Source organism: Mus caroli, unplaced genomic scaffold (assembly GCF_978045245.1).
Source record: "Mus caroli unplaced genomic scaffold, Mus_caroli_1 scaffold_11, whole genome shotgun sequence".
In the NCBI taxonomy this organism is placed as follows: domain Eukaryota; kingdom Metazoa; phylum Chordata; class Mammalia; order Rodentia; family Muridae; genus Mus; species Mus caroli.
Window position 1 is genome coordinate 23,795,028 of NW_028227266.1, and position 18,887 is coordinate 23,813,914.

The 18,887-nt window shown below is 43.0% G+C and overlaps 1 long non-coding RNA gene across 2 annotated transcripts in view; it reads right to left on the reverse strand.

Moving 5' to 3' along the window:
• The window catches only part of LOC110301806 (uncharacterized), a 91,262-nt gene extending 87,998 nt beyond the window's left edge, over positions 1 to 3,264 (reverse strand). For both annotated transcript variants that reach the window (XR_002378741.2, XR_015044522.1), the window contains exon 1: positions 3,193 to 3,264. This is a non-coding gene — a long non-coding RNA (uncharacterized LOC110301806). The remainder of the gene's footprint in view (positions 1 to 3,192) is intronic.
• Positions 3,265 to 18,887: the final 15,623 nt, after the last annotated feature.

The following is an 18,887-nucleotide window of genomic DNA, read 5'->3' on the forward strand; positions in this document are numbered from 1 at the left end:
TCAGCATCATCCTGATAGACATTGAACTGCTTGGTTTAGAAGTATTTGCCCCTAAGAAAATAAAAGCAATAGAAAATATCCTTCCACAGTCAAGCACATTGAGCTAGAGGTCAGATACCTAACTTCTACCCACCCTGTTTGGGGTGAACCAATCCATGACTTACTCTGTTTTCTAATGCTATAGCAGAATATATGAGTATTATCAATTGATAAGGAAAATGCAGTTGTTTCCTTTCTGGCTCTAGAGTCTGAGAAAACTAGGAACACAGCCTGGCCCTGATCAGTGTCTGGCAAGGGTTTTATAATGTGGCAAAGATAAGTACACTAGTGGATCTTACCAAACCACTGATACTATTACGGGCACCCCAGTCTTATCACCTCACCCAATCTCAGTAACTTACTCAAAGCTCTACCTTTGATCATCCATGTCAATGCCACTAACCCAAGACTTTCATGATTAAATTTCCAACAGGGAAACTTCAAGCGAACCACATAAACCATAATGTCCTTTCTCTGTGTTCCAAGTCTTTGTCTATCAAATGAAGAACTGCATGCTGCTTTGAGACCCTTCTTCTACTGATCTCTTTTACTATCTGTACCTTATGGTGAAAAGGATTATTTACAGGACATTTTACTTCTTCAACTCCCATTTTTAAAACAAGCCAAAAGATGTACATCACCACTGAGAGTTGCTGAGAAAACTAGGAACACAGCCTGGCCCTGATCAGTGTGTGATTAGGTGTGAGGTACCTACAGTGCATGGCCATAATTCAAACCTAGGTGAAGCTGGTGTATTAGCCAGACTCTGCAGCCTGAACTGGTGGGAGGGGGGCACAGCTTGCTCTGAAACACCCTCAGGAGATGCTGGAATTTCTATTGATGTAAAAGATCTCAAGGGACCTGGAACTATGACTAAAGAGTTTCTACCCCTTATTTGAGACATAATCATTTGGGACATTGGATTCTAGTGGCACAGGGAAGAAAGAGGTGGTATGTGGCTCTGAAGTGCTGAGCCCAACTTTCTAAGCATGATCCCCTGGGGTCATGAATAGACCATGGGGGACAGGAAGAGACCAAGGCTCATTTATGGGGACAGTAAGAAGTCTGTCGCTTTAATTAAGAAACTGCCATTATTTGTGGCTCTTCTTAGAAGTCTGCAGGGATGCCCACATATATGATCACCACCCCATGGTGAATGAAGTGGAAGAGTCCATGGCTCTGTGCTTCCTTCCTTTCTCCTTTCCCTAATCCTCTTCTTCTTGTGCAGTTCTCAGAACAGAATGGGTTCCCAGCTCAGCATGGCAGAACTGGAAATGTGAAAGGGACATAAGGGCTTCCATGCTCGTTATAGTCATGAGGAAGCCAAGACCAAGAGGAATGCAATGATCTGTCCAGTGTCACACACACCAGCTGAAAGACAAAGCTAGAATCACGCCTGGACTCCAGAGGAGACCTCTGAGCAGTGAAATCACCCTACCCAGAACCCAGCTGAGCTCCAAGGTCACAGACCTGGAATAAACTACCAGGCAGCTAGTGGCAAAGATATGTATACAGTCAAAGTCCCATGCATGGCTACAATTGCCTCCACTCCTGTAGCTCTTTTCCATGAGCATGCCACACAACTTTTAAGGTAAATGTTAGTGAAATGAACCTCTGATCACTCACTCACTCACTCACTCACTCACTCACTCACTCACTCACTCACAGGAGAGAGACTGGCTACAGCTCTATAAACTGTGCACTGTAGGCCTGTAGGATGAAGAGAGCCGTGTCTAGTGTAGGACACAGATCCACGGTCTACAGTGAGCAGTTTTACAAGGTAGCTGCAGGCATGAGGCAGAGGTGACTAAAGGGCTTGTTTCCTGGGACGAGGAGGTCTTAAGTGTTGATGGGAAGAGGAATGTTGGCAAAAATCTGGAGAGGAAGGTCACAAACAGCCACAATGACCTTGTAAGGACATTTTGTTTGGTTTTGTTGTGTTGTATTTTCTTTCTTTTCTTTTCTTTTGTTTGTGAGAAAAGAACTTTGTAGACAATAAGGAACTAATAAAGCATATAAGCAGTGACACAACCTACTCCAAGTTTGAATCCTAGCTAAGTAATGTTTGGCAATAGAAGGGTGGGACACTGTTGATTGACTACTCAAGCAAAAGTGAACAGCAAGATACATGGAAGTAGCAAATGCTAGAGGAGAAAAAATCCAAAAACTCATCTGCCAGCCCAAGGCTTTGTCTCCTTGACATGTGAGCAGTATGCTGGGTAAGAGGAGGGCAAGTCCCTCATACCTACTAAGTGATACAGATTGAGTGGTCTGTTTCATAGGCAGTTGTTCCATGATTTCTTATGGTCTTGGACAGGCATCTGAGTGAAGTTCTGCATGTTTTGTTTCTCTCCTGGGTGGAGCTAAACCTGAGCTCTCTCCCAAAGAACATGTGCCCACAATTATAGATGAGACTATTTTAAATCCACAGCCCTTGGGGTGCCCACAGTTAGACACAAGATAGCGCCTTTGAAGAGTTTGTCCAGATAGGTGAAGCCTTCGCTCAATGGTCTAACTGAGACGTCTGGTACTAAATCAGACAGACAACCCTGAAATGCTGAGGAAGAAGGAAACAGTATAAAATGGGAACCACACTATTCTAGCCTGTAAGATTATATCTGTGTCTGCATCCTCAGAGAGCAGTCAGAAGGGCAAAGAGCACAGGAATAGCAGCAGTCAACTCCCAGTGATGGTTTGTAGTCCTGGCACTTTATTTTATAACAATTTGGAAAAATTAAAGATCTTGGTAGCAATTGATGTTATGAAACAGGGAATTTATTAAACAGAGCTTGGGCTTATCTTGGTTTGTCTGTACTTGAAAAATGTTTTCTAGGCATGGTTTGGAGCTTCCTATCATGACAGCCCTATCTCCCTTCTCATAAGAATATACGACAGCTTGGACTGACCAGAGTCTTCCTGATCCTCCTCCTCCTCCTCCTCTTTCTCCTAACTTCCTCGGTGGCTCTGCTCCCAGTTGACAGGGCTTCTGGCTTCCTTCTCTCTTAACAATCTGAATTGTGCCATTCCAAGCCTGCTAATGACTTCCACAAAATGTCCTCCCATATGGCATGTCTGGGCTCTTTTCTGCACAAGCCAAGCTGGCCAGGGTTCTGCCAGAGAGAAGGCCTTCCCCCAGTACCCTGTATAGCATACCTGTCACCTCTGAGAGGAGATCTGTGGCATAAGATGCCTCAGGGCTGTGCATCTCTGTTTCTGCCACACCGTACCCCATCTTCTATGTCACAATTCCCATGAGGAAAGATTGATACTCCCTGGGAGCACAGGAACTCAAGATTCTTTTCCAACATTCTGGATCCTTATGAGGTGACCAAACAATTCCAGTTTGGCTGGCTACATGCTTACTGAGTTTTAAAAGAATTAAAGAAGCGTTGGAAGGAGAAATTTATAAAGGGAGACTGAGAAGAGGCTTTAAATTGTTGCCTTGCTTTATCTGACTGACTGTTTCTGTGTGCCTCCTGCAATACCAAATGCACTTTGTTAGCCCTTTGGATCTAGACACAGAACATTCTGCTTAAAATGCAAATGGATGAACCCACTCACAATAACATCAAACCTTCATACAGCATTTTATACTGTATCTCACTTCATCTTAAAACAACCCCAACAGGCAAGAGAAGAGCTCTGCCCCTTTTCAGAAAGAGTCAATGAATGGTGTGGCTTATGGCTCGGGCTGAAGTTTGTACCCCAGTGCTCACAATGGTATTTGGATACACAGTGAGTACTGGCTATCATCTGAGACATTATGTGTTTCAGGCAACTGGTGTCGGATCTCTGTTAACAGAGAGATGATATGTCTGACAGCTGCATGGCCAAGTTAGATGTGTAATTAAGGACATCATGCAGCCCTGAGAGAGGGAAATTTCATTTTGGAAAGTCCACAGCTCTCAAGGGCAATAGCAAAGTGATCAAATTCCATGAAGAGGTTATACCATCAGGAATGGTACAGATAAAAAATGATGATATGGTTCAAATCATTCCTTCCACTCTCCATAAAAATCTTTAAAAGGAGAGATGGACTTCAGATAGAACTATGGGGCATGCAAATGGATAGGAAAAGAAAATATTTATTTTCTAGCCTTCATCTTATATCAGTTGAAATTTTTTTTAAATCCAAAAAAATACCTCACTGCAGCTGAGTCCTAACTAAAACATTTATAAATGGTGGCTGTAAGGTGGGAACACCAGCAAAAGATAGAGGTGTTAGCACCAGATTTTGTCTGGCACCTCTGTCTTAGGGTTTTACTGGTGTGAACAGATACCATGCCCAAAGCAAGTCTTATGAGGACAATATTTCACCCAGAGTTGGCTTACAGGTTCAGAAGTTCAGTCCATTATCATCAAGGTGGGGGCATGGTAGCATCTAGGCAGATATAGTTTAGACAGAGCTGAGAGTTCTGCATTTTCATCTGAAGGCTGACTTCCAGGCAGCTAGGATGAAAGTCTTAAACTCATACCCAAAGTGACACACCTAATTGAACAAGGTCAAACCTCCAAATAGTGCCACTCCCTAGGACAAGCATATACAAAACCATCACAACCTCATATTAAGAATTCTCTAGAAACAGTGGGAGTCCACATACCAGCAAAAATCAGGTTAAAGATGCTGCCATAGTTACTGTTACATAAAGAGCTGAAAGGTCAGGAGGTGTCTTAGTCAGGGTTTCTATTCCTGCACAAACATCATGACCAAGAAGCAAGTTGGGGAGGAAAGGGTTTATTCGGCTTACACTTCCATGCTGCTGTTCATCACCAAAGGAAGTCAGGACTGGAACTCAAACAGGTCAAGAAGCAGGAGCTGATGCAGAGGCCATGGAGGGATGTTCTTTACTGGCTTGCCTCCCCTGGCTTGCTCAGCCTACTCTCTTATAGAACCCAAGACTACCAGCCCAGGGATGGTTCCACCCACAAGGGGCCTTTCCCCCTTGATCACTAATTGAGAAAATGCCTTACAGTTGGATCTCATGGAGGCGTTTCCTCAACTGAAGCTCCTTTCTCTGCGATAACTCCAGCTGTGTCAAGTTGACACAAAAATAGCCAGTACAATTGACCCCTTGTCAGCTTGACACACAAACACATCACTAGTAAGCCTCAACCCTTACATTCTTATTCATCCCCAAGATCTAAATAACTTTAAAAGTCCCACAGTCTTTACATATTCTTAAAATTTCAATCTCTTCAAAATATCCATCTCTTTTAAAATCCAAAGTCTTTTTACAATTAAAAGTCTCATAACTGTGGGCTCCACTAAAACAGTTTCTTCCTTCAAGAGGGAAAATATCTGGGCACAGTCACAGTCAAAGCAAAAATCAATCTCCAATCATCCAACATCTGGGATCCAACTCATGATCTTCTGGGCTCCTCCAAGGGCTTGGGTCACTTCTCCAGCCATGCCCTTTGTAGCACACACATCGTCCTCTGGGCTCCAGATGCCTGTACTCCACTGCTGCTGCTGCTCTTGGTGGTCATCTCATGGTACTGGCATCTCCAAAACACTGCATGACCCCTTCAGTCCTGGGCCTTCTATTGCAACTGAGGCTGAACCTTCACCAATGGCCTTCCATGGCCTCTCACAGTGCCAAGCCTCAGCTGCTCTGCGTGACCCCTTCATGCCTTCAAAACCAGTACCACCTGGGTGACCCTTACACATTACCAAGTCCCACTGCAACAGGAATACAGCCTTGCCTATCTCTGGAACACAGCCTCTCTGTGCTTTCAGAAAACACTTCCCAGAAGATGTCACCTCAACGATGCTGGTCTCTTCTTAATCACCGCTAATTTCTTAGCTCCAGCTAACCAGCATCAATAGTCCCAGTAATGCAAAGGTTTTGCTTTAGTAGTTCAGGTATCTTGTTAATCACAGCTGATTCTTCAGTCCCAGCTAACCAGAACTACAAAATCTTCACAATCAAAACAGCAATGGCCCTGAAAAGAGTCTTTAATTTTTCCTCTGAAATTTCACAAACCAGACCTCCATCTTCTGCACTGTTCTCAAGATTATCTTCCAAGCTCCTACACAACATCTGACAGAGCTCTTAACAACGAATGGATCTTCAAGCCCAAAGTTCCAAAGTCCTTCCACAGTCCTCCCCAAAACATGGTCAGGTTGTCACAGGAATACCCCACTTCTGGTACCAATTTGTCTTAGTCAGGGTTTTTATTCCTGCACAAACATCATGACCAAGAAGCAAGTTGGGGAGGAAAGGGTTTATTCGGCTTACACTTCCATGCTGCTGTTCATCACCAAAGGAAGTCAGGACTGGAACTCAAACAGGTCAGGAAGCAGGAGCTGATGCAGAGGCCATGGAGGGATGTTCTTTACTGAATTGCCTCCCCTGGATTGCTCAGCCTACTCTCTTATAGAACCCAAGACTACCAGTCCAGGGATGGTCCCACCCACAAGGGGCCTTTCCCCCTTGATCACTAATTGAGAAAATGCCTTACAGTTGAATCTCATGGAGGCATTTCCTCAACTGAAGCTCCTTTCTCTGCGATAACTCCAGCTGTGTCAAGTTGACACAAAAATAGCCAGTACAGGAGGTTAACTGACAAGAACTGAGGCTTGGACCTACATCTCTCTGCACACAAAGAAGCCTGGTTATGGTTATTTTCAAATTAAAATTATGATGAAAAAGTAGACAAGAAGCCAATCTGCATTGTGAGAGAACTGCAATTCTAAAGAAACCTTAACTGCAATTCATAATGGGTCAAGAATATAAACATCCTAACAAGCTCTATGTCCCTAAACTTGCAGCTTGTATCCAGGGCATCTATACAGGACACTCTGTAGGATAGATTTATTCTCCTATGGCTACAGCAGAAAGGCAGAGGAGGGTGACCAACAGAAAAGATCACCCCAAAGATCAAGTCGGAGCTATCAAAAACAGGGCCCAAGAAGCTTAACCCTGGGATCAGCAGAGGAATGTCCACATGGGTCAGCTATGGCCCCCAGTCTACTGTTGAGACAGAAGACATATACAGTTCCTGAAGAGTACAGCTTAACCAATGTCATTTGTCAGTGACTGCTGGGCTTTTATCTCATCCTTTATTCAAACAATTATTGGGTTTTTAGAACTTTTGCTTGATTCTTTGTGAGTTTTACATCATACACCCCAATCCCATTCTCTGCCCTCATCCTTTCATAGTCACCCTCCACCTTTGTAACCCCCACAAAAGAAAAATCCAATAAGACAGGCACGCTACAATTTCCATGAAAAGAATTTTAATTTATTCATAACCTCAGGACTAACTTTCCCACCTGCTGCAGGTGGCAAAGGGCAATGCAGCTAGGGCATCTCTCCCTTACCCACTTCACCTCATGTCAGACAAGCAGCAGGCCAGCTCTCTGGTGCTCATCCCCTCAGGGCTAGCTCACCCACTCACCAGCCACCAGGGTCAGCTCTACTGTGCTGCTCAGGCAAAGTGCAGGGCCAGCTCTCCTGAGTGCTGCAGCCAGTGAGAAATGATTGATTTTTTAAAATTGTAGTTATTTTCTTCACAATGATAAATTTGGCAGGTTGGGAGCAAAATTCTTGTCCTTTAGTTTATAAGTCACTAGGTTGTAAGAAACCCAATCTGGGACTGAAGGAAACGCCTGATCCAGAAAGTAGGATGCCGCAACTGGTTAGAATGGTGTGGGATGAAACAATAGGCTCAGAAATCCAAGATATGTTCTCAGTGTAGAAGAGAACATGGAAGTTAGGAGTCAACATGCCAGATGCACAGACATTATCAGTGACCATACCAGAGTTCATTCTTATCATAAGTATATATTTCTCTTATGCAAGGTCTTAATATGCACAGCCACAAAACATTCTCCAGCCTCACTTTCAAATAGTTCTGGCCATGTAATAAGATATGAGCAAAAGGTTTTAGGTAACCTTTGTAAAGAAATGTCTTTTATTGCAATTTTTGATTCCCACATCTCTCTCTCCAGAAAACGAATGTGATGGGAGAAATTCAAGTCACTCTTGGGTACATAAGGAGACCTGAAAACTGGAAAGTCATGTGTTGTGACTACAGCTCCTAAGTGACAGGGAATCAGCCATATCTCCCATCATGTCTGCTCATTCTGTCATGGGAAGAGAGAAAGAATTTTATTTCATTTGAGATATTGATTTTGGATCTCTCTCTCTCTTTCTCTCTCTTTCTCTCTCTCTCTCAACTATACTTCTTAACTGGCTCAAGGTTACCACTTATTCTGTGTCTTGGTGTCACCATCTATAAAATTAAGTTTTCAAAGCACCTATCTATATGCACACATGCCTTGTGAGAATCTAAATGAACTAGAGTGATTTTAAAAACCCAGCAGAATCTGTCATATAATCCTTGCTAAGCAAATGAAATTGTTTTTCTATTTACCACCGTTACCACTACTCTAATTATTATATAGTCAGGGACTAGTTCAAGCCAAGATGCAAGCATGGGCTCCTGGACAACAGGGCCCGACTTTGCAATCCACTGCCTTACAAACATCAACGCCTTGCTGCTACTCTAGACTCAACCCATCAGAGCAGAGAACAGAAGTATTTGAGGCCATGCATGGGGAATGTTCTCAGTGAGCAGCAAAAGGAGCTGAGAGCAGGGTCTTCTGACTTGTGATGTAAAAGCCATGTAGCAAATATGTAATGGTTCAGAGTATTTCTGTCCACTACCATATGACCCTAATAGTACAAAAGCAGCCATAGGCCCTGTGTAGAGCATTGAGAACAGCTATGTGCCTATGACACTTGATGTAGACAAATAAACAATAGGTTGTCATTGGCCAGGTGGCTCTGGGGCACTGACTCCTGGCCTGAAGGGACATGTCTGGAGGTGCCAAGTCCTATAGAAATCTGCCTGTAGGCCTCAGGAAATCATGAAGAAACCCTGACTCATCTCTTACTGGGCCCTCAGCATATACTTACTGTGCTCTTAGAGCAAGCCATGCTCTGAGAGCTCAGCCTGTGCATCATATACAGAATGCAACCTTCCCCATCCTTACACAACTCAGCACTAACTCCTATACAGCTGCAGTCCCAGCCAGTGCTCCCAGCAAACCTTCAGGGACCCTGTACAAAAAGAGGGCCCAGTGGGTGCCAAGACTGTAATCACTGTCAGTCAAATTATGCAAAGAGCTAAGTTTTAAGCCAGAGGTTAGGATGCCAGAAATAGGAGGCGATCTTGCATTGAGGGAGGGGTGACCAACCCAGCTATGAATTCCTCCCCTGCTCTTCTCCCTACCCAATCCCAGTTCCCAGTGGGCACTCTGCCAGGAGACCACATCACCAGCAGGCTGTTAACCTTGGCAATGAAAAGCACAGCTTTATGAGCGCAAGAAATTGGCTAAAGTCATTAATTTTGCTCATAATAGAAAATTAATTCTTGAAATGAGGAAGCCAGCAGCAGCATAGACTGCTAGTTTCATCCACAGGGGAATCACAGTGACCCCCTGGCTCCGAGGGATATTTCCCTCTGTTCCATTGCAGCAGAACCATCTTTTAAATGTGACTTTATTGTGAGGGAATGTAGAAGCATTGTCTTCTTCCTTCATGGTTTCTCTTTTTGTTAAGAAGAAGGCAGGGCCAACAGAACCCATAGTGTGCATGCCCACATTCTCTGGCCCCCATAACATTAGAAAGAAAGAGATGGGGTGCCACGGTTATGCTTAAGTAACTAAAAGGCTGTTATCCTATCTTCCAAGGCACTTTCCACAAGCCAAGGAGGTGCTCTTTTTCCTGCTGTTCTAGCCCACAGGCAGCATGTGGTTCATGGGAAGTGGGATGGAGAAAATAGGAATAGAGAATTCAAGAAGGGAGAGGAGAGTGGGAAGACATATGGAATGAGTAACAGGGTTGAGGCCTGGCATAGTGCAGAGGATGGAGGAATTGCCACATTACTCTGTTGCTGTATATCCATAGCAATCATTTGAAGATGGAATAGTTTATCTCTAGTGATGAAGTGAACCAAGCCTCAGGAAAGAGACTAAAGACTCAAGGTGTACTATCAGACCTAGGCTCATGTTGTTTCAAATGCCAAGGTGGCCCCTCTCCCCTCTTTCCCCTACAGGCTTCATTCTCCTAGGCTCTGATACCCAGGCTGAGGCAATATCACATATTCAATGCAGTATCTGACTTCATGATTAAGGATTAAGGAGCTAACTGGATAGCCATTATAGACATCAAGATGAAGGGGATTTTTGTCTTGTTTTGGTTTGGTTTGGTTTGGTTTGGTTTGTCTTGTTGTTTTGTTGTTTTTGTTTTTGAAAATTAAAAACATAACCGTCAATGACCCACCCCTGGGCAAACACCCAAAGGACTCCTGAATATTACTGCTACACAATTAACAAGAGCAAGGAGATAGAATCAGCCTAGAGTATCTTATCTGCCCCTCAACAGATAAGCAGACATTGGAAATATATGTGAATTTTATTCAGTTGTAAAGAAAAAAAATGAAGAAATTGGTGGATCTGAAAACTGTTTATATTAAGCAATGTAACCTAGCCTCAGTCAGATAAATATTATATGGCTAGGGAAATGGTTAACTGGATAAAATGCATGTTCTGTTAGTGTGAAGACCAGAGTCCAGATCCATGGAACCCACATGAAAACCAGGAAGGCATGGCAGCTACCTGTAGTCCTAGCACTCAAGAGGCAGAGACAGGGTATCCTGGGGTAAGCTGATGACTAAACTGGCCAGAGTCAGTATACTCCAGGTTCAGGAGTAGGAGAGGTAGGAAGACCCTACCTCACAAAACAAAATGCATAGTCATCAATGAAGAAAACTGAAGTCAATCAACTTTGAACCTCCACAGACATGCTCATACCCAAGCATACATGTACATGAGCACAAATGCATGCATATATGTGCACATACATACACATGCAAAAATGCAAATATTGAGTGTTTTATCTCATATATTGACCCAAGCTTTCTATGTTTTATATGTGCATGAGTGTGGGCACAGGCTTTAAAACTTTGAAAGGGGGCCTACTAAATGGAAAGACAAGTGTGGATGGTTTGGGAGAAGAACGGCACCATAGCCAACATGTCATATAAAAAGATGCTACTAGGTATGAAAGGGTACAAGTGGGGGCAGGGGTGGGGAATGGGAGAGAGTATTCAGATGCCAAAAAAGTCTAGTGGGTGTGCTATGAAGGGTCTTTGCGCCTTTCCCATAAACCTACTGGCCTTCCCTAAAGGATCAGAAGCTACCAAACCTCCTGTGACAAAACTATCCCACCTTCATTTAAGATAAAACATCTTGGTTTACAGATAGTGTTTTAGACTCCACATAAATTTACTGGCCTCAGAAGTCAATAGTTTCCTGAAAAGAGCTGAAGTTGTTAATTCCAAGACCTCATAAGCCTCCAGCAGGAGAGCATGAGGTAACCCATCATCATGTCCCAGAGGAGAAGGAAATATGTTTTAAGCTGAATTGCTTTCAGAAGGCTTGACCACTGGTCACCTTTGGAAATAAGCATGAGGAGAATCTGATCAGCTACAGTCATGGCTATGACCATGGAGGGTGAGCTAATCGCATAGACTCCCATTCTAGAGAGACCATGCTCCACACACACTCTGTCCTTCACTGTCTTTGCTCAAGACACAGTCTTCAAACCTCTATACCACATCTGTGAGAGGAAGTAGTACTCAAGAATCAGTGTGAAGACTGAAGAGGGAATGGGAAAGTAGAAGGAACACAGTTCTTTGTAAGCCCCACTCCACATAAGCAAATGTTATAGTGCAGAGAACTCAGAATCCAACTTTAGGGAGGACCCAAGGCTGCAGGTGTGCTTGGACCTGCATTATTCAATCTTTCCCTGCAACCATTCTATTTCATCTTTCCTCAAGACATCACTGAATACAGCTCTGTATTGCTAGATTGAGAAAATATGGATCCATAGAGAATCTACGGCTAGGCACAGGCATATAAAGAGTCATAGACTACAACTTCTCTCCTGTTCTTCCCCAAACCTGTGTCTGCAGCAAGTCTTACAAGTAATGACTGACATCAGCATTTGAAAACAGAAGCCTTCAGAAATATCAATAGTCTGGACCAAACTCCTGTACCAAGGGCCCATAGGATCCCATCCCAGACACAGGAGTGTTTCAAACTGCACACTCGATAGGAGGTTCAAGTGCTTGGCTCTTGATCACATATAACATTTCCCTTTTGCACATGAGTTGATATTATGAGTGCAAAGAAATAGATCTGGATGCCCAGTTGAAGCTCCTTGGAGCCTGAGCAATCAGTTGACAACTTCCTGTTGTCAAGTTATTCTAGCCGCAGGGATGTAAGAGCTCAGACCTGCTGGTGTGGAATGACTAGAAGCCTTTGAATGAAAAATGGCCAACTCTTCTGTGAAAGTCAGAGAGTGGCCACTCATTCACAGTGCAGCTTCCAGATGTGTACTTACTAGGATGACTTTGAACAGATCCCAAAAAGCATTGCTTCAGTAGTCCACACATGTCAGACAGAGTTTACTTTCCATCATGAATGTTCCTCCCAAGCCTCTTGATGCAGACCTTATGAGTTGGTTCTCTAACTAACATTAGGTCAGCCAAACCATTCTCTGTATTTCCTTCTAATAAATTTTAAATGCCATTCAGTCTTCCACAGGACTCCTCTAGCCATAGAATAAGTTCTGTGTGCTCATAATTAACAAAGTGAGAATGTAAATTCATAATAACTTGACCCTATTCATATTTCTGACCAATATAGGAAATCTCATCTGTTTTGTTTTGTAGTTCTGATTATGAAATCCTGAGAATGGCAGCCATGACCTTCAACTTGGCTAGCAGGTGCTGGGCCACTGAACTGAATTCATTCTGAGAATCTTGATGACCTGCACTGAATAGAGTAGATTGAATCGTTAAATGTACCTAGGATTTGTTTCAGTTGGCGCGGCTAGGCCAAAACTCAAGAAGCAATCACTATTAAAATGTAGTTTGTTGTTCATGGTTCCCTGAGAGGAGGGTACAGAACACTACCTAGAGCCACAGAAAGAAGCACTAGATTGGTTAAGGACTGAGAGGAAAGATGGGCAAATCCACAGCCTTCAGTGTGGTTGTCCTGGAATGAGTGATCCAGGCAGGATACAGCTAAAGATGCTTAGGATTCCACAGTTTAGAAGTCTCATCCAATACCTAGTCAAAGGTTAGCATGGGTACTACATGAGCCTGATTATAGGAGGCTGTGGATAAATGGTCTCAGGACCTGCTGATCTGTATACTAAAGACGTTAGCAGGAATGTTGTTTGATTTCTCCAACAAGTAGCTAACCCTCGGAGCAGAGAGATGGTTCCATAGTTATGAGCATTAGCTGTTCTTCCAAAGAACTCAGTTTTAATTTCTAACACTCACATGACAGCTTACAACCTCCTGTAACTCCAGTTCCAGTAAATTAGATGTCCCCTTATGACACCTGTGGGCAAAAGGTACATACTTAGTATACAGACATACATGCAGCCAAAACATCCATTTAAAAATTTAATAAAAATAATAGCTAATTCCAAGTGGACAATTCTTCTGTTTCCACAGGCCCCAAAGTACCAAAGCACTGTAAAGTATGGAAATTTTTTTTAAAGGATTAATGTAACTCTTGCACTGGTTACTTTGCATTTGAGTTATAAAATATCTTATGAGTCTTATTATTACTCTTTTTGTCTACAACTTTCTTGTGAGTCATTACTGAGAAAATGTTTGATTCACAGAAGAGGAAGCACCAACTCATTTTCCATGTTAGCTTTGTCAGGCAGCCTTTCATCTTCTCCTCCAAGGATGCTCAGTGCAAAGCTCTGCTAGGAAACAGCTTGGTCCCCTGTCTGGACCACTCGGGATAAACATATAGTATAGCTTATCAAGTGCCTTGGATAAAAGAAGAGGAACTAGAGAGCAGAGACATGAGTATGAGTATTATAATACATACTTCGACATCACAAAACATGATGAGCCAATTTCCCCCTCTATGGGCTCTTCATTTTCTTAGCTTCAGATGAGTAGGGGCAGGACTGGTACCCATGGAGGCCAGAGGCATCAGATCCCCCTGGAGCTATAGAGTTACAGACAATTGTGAGTAGCCTCAGATGAATGCTGGGAACTAAAGTCCCCTGCAAGAGCATTGCATGTTCTTAACCACTAACCCATCTCTTCAGCATCCAAGACCAAATCTTTAGCACACTCCAATGCAAGTCCTTTGAACTTGAATAGACATTTTATTCATGAGATAGAAGTGACATACACTCCTTCTGTACCCACAGCTTCTGCTTCTGCTGAGTCAAGTCATGATGAGATAAATGTGTTGTCAAAAACAGCATCTAATTGAAATGTGTACAGATTTCACTTGCCATTCTTTCCCCAAACTCTACAATATAAAACATATTGCATTTACATTGTATCTGCTTGCTATAATGTTGTGGGATAACTCTCTCAGAGAACATATGGACTCTCAAAACCAAATAGAAAGTCTTTAGAGCTGGCTGACAACTGCAAGGGGGCTCCCACAAATCATGCAGCCCTGAACCTCACTCCTCTTGGCTTTTTTTGGTTTTTGTGTTTTTTTTGTTTTTCCGAGACAGGGTTTCTCTGTGTAGCCCTGGCTGTCCTGGAACTCCCTCTGTAGACCAGGCTGGCCTCGAACTCAGAAATCTGCCTGCCTCTGCCTCTCAAGTGCTGGGATTAAAGGCATGTGCCACCACTGCCCAGCTCCTCTTGGCTTTTTAAGCACAAAATCACATCCTTTGTTGACACACTTCAGTTAACAAGAATAGTCAGCAAGAAGCCCAACAACAGAAGCCAAAACTCAAGGTCAGTGTTTTTCTGGACTTCCCCCGCTGTATCCTGGGACTGTCAGGTTAGCCTGTGTTCCTCTTCTGGCAGGCGGACTAGGTCTTTGTTACTGTTTTGGCAGGAGTTGTTGCCCCTGTGCTGGGTTCCAAGGCCTGAATGGGCTTTTTATCATGGTGTCAGTTGTATTAAGTTCTGGGAGATCTACTGAGGTCTGGGGTGGGGACTGTTACAATGCTATACAGGTTAACTATACAGAAGGATGGAGGGCATGTTTTACCAAATTGGTGTCATAATTAGAGGCAGATATTAATCTGTAAGTTTTCAGGCCCCTGCTCTGAAGCCTTCTACAAGACTCAAAAAGAAGCCGCACCCAAAATCCTATTGTGTAATTTTAGACTAAGTATCTTTACTCTTTTTATGAAAATCACACTTTTCAGTGTCACGATTCAAACCATATGGCTTTTTATACAAAACAGTGACAGAATCCCCTAAACCCCAGAATATCCACCACTTGCTTTCTGATCTCCCCCTCTCTGGATGTCTTACATATACACACATCCATATGTATCTGTTGTAGTTTGGGTTACTATGGCTGTGACAAAACACCACAAGCAACTTGGGGGTGGGATTTATTTCACTCCCACTTCCATATCACAGTTCATCACTGAAGTAAGTCAAGGCAGGATCTCAAACAGGGCAGGAACCTGGAGTCGGGAGCTGGTGCAGAGGTCATATACCAGTGCTGCTTACTGGCTTGCTTCTCCTAGCCTGCTCTGTTTTTCTTGCCCACACCCCAGGAGTGGCACAACAGGCTATGCCCTCCCACATTAATCATCAATCAAGAAAGTGCCCTACAGACTCTCTACCAGCCAATCCTATGAAAGAAGTTTCTCGATTAAAATTCCTTCGTCCCTATGATTCTACCTTGGGTCAAGCTGGCATAAAACTTAGTCAACACAGTTATACATGTATAGTCTTAGAATACAATACCAACCATTTTATGACCTTGTCTCACAGAAAATGTAATTCAAACCTATACACTTTAGGTGTCTTTTAAAAAGTCTTACAGCCAGGTTATAATGGTGCATGCCTTCAATCCCAGCATCCAGGAGCTAGAGGCAGGTAGATCTCTAAGTATATATGGTATTTTCTTTATTTACATTTCAAATGTCATCCCCTTTCCTGGTTTCCCCTCCAAAAACCCCCCTTCCCCCCACCAACACACCCAATCCCACTTCCTGGCCCTAGCATTCCCCTATACTGGGGCATAGAACCTTCACAGGACCTGGATCTCTAAGTTTAAGGCTAGCTTGGTCTACAGAATGAGTTCTAGGTTATCCAGGGCTACGTAGAAAAAAAAAAACCTGTCTCAAAAAGGAAAAGAAAAAAAAACAGGCTTGTATTATTTTGTTTTAGGTTTCTGCCATATTTTGTATACTAGTTCACTACTTAGTAAAATCTGGTCATTCCCAATGTTTTGTGATTATAAGCCATTACTATGGACATCCTTGATCGTGTACTCTCTACCAAGTAGTAATCTTCTACTCACAGTAAACCTGCAGGCAGGCTAGCTGATTCAAGGGATAAACATACTTATAATTAAAGAGTTTGCCTGCCTTTTAATTATTTTTCTAATATTATAACAAGAATTTCATTATTGCCATTTGAAGCTCTTTAATTGTTAAATAAAATGAAAGTCTTTGCATAGGTTTATCATCATCAGTTTTATATCTTGATCAAAGTTTTCTTTCCCTCTTCTCCTTCTGCCCTACTTTTCCCCTCTGCTCCTCCATTTATATTCAGAAAAGGGCAAGCCCACCATGGAGATCAACCAAACATGGTGCATCAATACAACTGGAGAGAAAACTGGAATTGTAATGGAAACTCCCAGGAATCTATAAGGGTGACTCCTAGTAATGGAACACAGAGCCCGAACTGGCCATCTCCTATAACCAGACAAGATTTTCAGTGGAGGGACTGGGACACCAACCCAGCCACAAAACCTTCAACCTACATTTGGTCCTGCCTACAAGATGTGCTGGAGTAAAGACAGTGCAGAAATTATGGGGGTGGACAGCCAATGACAGATCCAGTTTGAGATCCATGCCATGAGAGGTAGCACCCCTTCCCTAACACTGCCTGAAGGATACAACCCAAGGCCTAGATAGTCCAGAGACCATAAGTATATTGTGGAACTATATATCCTATAAATATATGCAGCATACATGCATATATGCAGGGATGGTCTCATGTGTAAGCAAATTACTTGTGCAAACCCTACAGTCATTTTTCTGTTGGACCCTCTTTTATCTCTTCATGTTGATTAACAAGGTACACTGATGTTAATTGCTTATTACCAGCTGGCAAGGTTCACTCTTCTCATGATAGTGGTTGGCATACAAAAACATCCAGAAAAATCTTGTTGAAGGTCAAGTTAAATACAAACGTTTTGACAGTTGTTTGACAGGGGCCTCAATCAATTAAGATGAAATTGCCTGTACCATTGGAGCAGTGTTCTAAAAGTGGTATTCTAATCAATCTGCCAATCCCTGCAGTGAGCTGGGCTGGTCTAGAGAAGTCCATTCCTACAGTGTGGTGGGGTAGTCTAGAGAAGTCCATTTCTGCAGTGTGGTGGGGGTAGTCTAGAGAAGTCCATTCCTGCAGTGTGGTGGGGTAGTCTAAAAGAGTCCATTCCTGCAGTGCATATGGGGGTAGTGTAGAGGACTCCGTTCCTTCTGTGTGGTGAGCTGATGCAGAGTAATTAGTGGGAGAGTTGAGGATGGACAAAACCTGGGAGAAGACACTCTTTACCTGCTAACACAGCACTGGGGCAGCACTGGCATGTAGGCTGGCTGCATTGACAGTAAATAATGTGTAAAACTAAGGCCTCCCAGGTTCTAGGGTCTCTCTACTTTGTTTACCGTTTTCCAAAGCATTGAAATTTTATGTGATTACCTTTTTTTTCATCCTTTTGGAAAGGTCTGTCCACTCAAAGATTATATAAACATCCACTCATGTCTCCTGGACCCATTTAGGACTTTGTCTTCAAAAGCAAGTTTAAATTTTTCTGTTCATATCCCACTTTTTAAAAACAAATCCAATTTCTTTGCCAGAAATTAATCCTATTGGTAATAATTCAGTGTATAAACAAATGTGGGTGTGCATGTGCACACATGTGCTCACACACACATACACAAATAATAAAGAATGAAGGTCTTTTTTGGCCTACAGTTTCTGTCCCACAGGTATAGCCCAGAGCTGGCTGCCTACTCAGATGACCCCATGTCACTAAAAACACAATTCCATACTAATTACTTGAGTACTTATTTGATTGGTGATTGTCTCTCTCATATACTTCAATTCTGATGAAAACAAAGATAGGATCTGCACTCAACTCATCACTCTGCCCTCAATGACAAACACTGGGCCTGAAGCAAATAAGAGAAGCACAGAAACATATGGAAGGAGTAAATATAAAGAAGCAATAGCAAACAAGCAACATCATACACACTAAACAGGTGTGTGTGTCTGTGTGTGTGTGTGTGTGTGTGTGTGTGTCTGTGTGTGTGCACCTATATCAACAATTTTAAAAGTAGGCTATAAATTTGAAAGAGAGCAAGAAGGTACATGGAAGGGTTTGGAGGAGAGATAGAGATGGAAGAAATCTCAAAAAGACATTTTTAAAAGGAAAGAAAAGAGAAACAGCCAAGGCAGATGAAGACTGAGATGAAAAGACGGGGGAGAGCAGGGGAGGGGAAAGGCAAGGGAAAAAGGGCAAGGGGGAGGGAAGGAAAGATGGTGGAAGCAAGAAGGGGAGGGCATGAGGGAGGAAAGAATGAAAGGCCAGCCTGTGTTAATCTTTGCAGGCTTTGCGACTTTGCACCCTGCCCCCAGCTCTCCACAGTGCTTTCTCAGCACAGATGGTGGACCGAAATGAAGACAGCTGAGTGGAAGGTGCTGCCTGCCTCGTGGTCTCAGAGCACAGAGCACTCTGTGACTGACCTATACTGTTTTGGAATCAAATTACTTGTGCTTATGTCTCTTTTGCTCTCTAGACTCAA